The sequence below is a fragment of the Phacochoerus africanus genome, chromosome 11, assembly GCF_016906955.1.
Source record: "Phacochoerus africanus isolate WHEZ1 chromosome 11, ROS_Pafr_v1, whole genome shotgun sequence".
In the NCBI taxonomy this organism is placed as follows: domain Eukaryota; kingdom Metazoa; phylum Chordata; class Mammalia; order Artiodactyla; family Suidae; genus Phacochoerus; species Phacochoerus africanus.
The window spans coordinates 132,467,361-132,469,162 of record NC_062554.1 but is presented as its reverse complement, the minus strand read 5'-3'; the positions used below and the strand labels follow the sequence as shown (position 1 = coordinate 132,469,162).

General features: G+C 53.3%; 1 long non-coding RNA gene across 1 annotated transcript; it reads right to left on the bottom strand.

Annotated features, from left to right (window-relative positions):
• Nucleotides 1-579: 579 nt before the first annotated feature.
• Nucleotides 580-1,716, bottom strand: LOC125112030 (uncharacterized). The gene is made up of 2 exons (XR_007131018.1): nucleotides 1,501-1,716; nucleotides 580-1,178 (listed from the first exon to the last, which is right to left on the bottom strand). It is a non-coding gene; the product is annotated as an uncharacterized LOC125112030 (long non-coding RNA).
• Nucleotides 1,717-1,802: the final 86 nt, after the last annotated feature.

The window sequence follows — 1,802 nt, the reverse complement described above, 5'->3', positions numbered from 1 at the left end:
GTCGCAGATGCAGCTCAGACCTGGCGTTGCTGTGGCTGTGGTGTAGGCTGGCAGTTGAAGCTCCAATTAGACCCCTAGCCTGGGAACCTCCATATGTCAAGAGTGCAGCCCTAAAAAAAAAAAAAAAAAAAAAGGCAACTAAAATAAGTTTGCTTTAGGAACAACATGGTCAATTTTTTGACACTTCATGGGCATTCAAAAAGACGGTACATTCTCTGTTTTCAGAGTCCCCCCCCCCACCCTTTCTCTCCACTCTCCATATAGATAGGTATGCCAACCTTATTAACTGTATTTTCCTCAGGACATAGTGCTAAGAGCTCAAGCTCTGATGTCAAGCAAACTTGTGTCACCTTGAGCTCACACGACCTTTCCAAACCCCAGTTAACGTAGATGTGGTAGCCCAGTGAATGCATAGCCCTGGGGAGTTCCCTGGTGGTCCAGTGTTTAGGATTTGGCACTTTTACCACTATGGCTTGCATCCAATCCCTGGTCTGGGAACTGAGATCCCACAACAAGCTGCTGGACACTGCAGCCCCCCCCCCCAAAAAAAAAAAAAAAAAAACCAGAGGACTGCACAACTCTAGAAGGGATTTCATTCTCTGTACACATTTCTGATTTTTAATGGAGCCAAATAACCCTGGTCCCCGGGAACTCCTATTACAATCATCTGTCCTCTCTTAGGCTCTAGTGTCCTGAACTCCCAGAACCCTCTCACACTTCTGCGCCCATAACGGACTCATATCCTGCCATCGTGGGCGCCCGCGACCCCTCTGTCCTCCGCTCATTCTCATCTCCGAGTGTCGAGCTCCAGGCACAGGCCCTCGCGCTCCGGTCCCTCATCCTGAGAGAATGTCGTCGGAGAGTCCGGCCCCGGCCCTTTGCCTGCCTCCTCCTTGTTCTTTTTCCCCCCAGAGAATGGAGGCGGTGCGGGCAACGGCCAAGGCTGCGCCGCGCTCCCCACACGCGCGTCGTTGTTACAGCAGTTATTTAAAAGGCTCACCACGTGCCTCACATGGGACGCCTGGGACTTCATGGGAACCGTGTCAGTCACCCACTCAGACACCGAGGGGGCCATTCAGACGCGGTGACTTGCACAAGGCCACACAGGGGCTCGGTCAGCTTGTCCTCGGCCGGCTCCTGGCCACCACGGTATCCTGAACTTCTTGGGGATTTCCTGCCTATAATATGTGTAAGTTTCCTTTTAAGGCACAAACATAAATTCCTTTCCGTTTTCCCCCAGATTTCCTAGTTCAATGAAATACTTTTTTAAGCTTCTGCCCACTGTTGCTCCCTTTGCCCCCCAGCCCCCCAGCCCCCATCTGTCCCCTCGGCCGACTCCGGGCCCACTCCCTGAGAAAGGAGCGAATTCGGAGCTGGTCTCACATCACAAGTCTGGAAGATACCAGACTTTAGAAGAGCAGAGACCCTTCACCACAGCAGGACTGCAAAAAGGGAGCTAAAGGAAAGAGCAAATCCTCCCCAGAGAATGAGCCGATATACCTGAAAACCTACACAGGGGACACCTCTTCTGGGTCAAAAGGCATTTTTCTTCCCCACAGAGACTGCAAGGTTTGAGTCTGACCCAGTGACCCATCCTGGTGTCATCCTGGAAAGGATTTTGACTCGAAATTGTCCAAGAGCGCAGACCGATCGAGTAGCAAGGGAGAGGGTGGCGGTGGTGCCCGGGGGTGGGAGGAGTCCCGAGCTCGGGGCCTGAGAGCCTCAAGGGTTCAGGGGCCCCTCAGATCGCGCCAGCGAGCAGGAGAGGAACTGGGGTGAGCAAGTGCCGTGGCTGTGGCTGC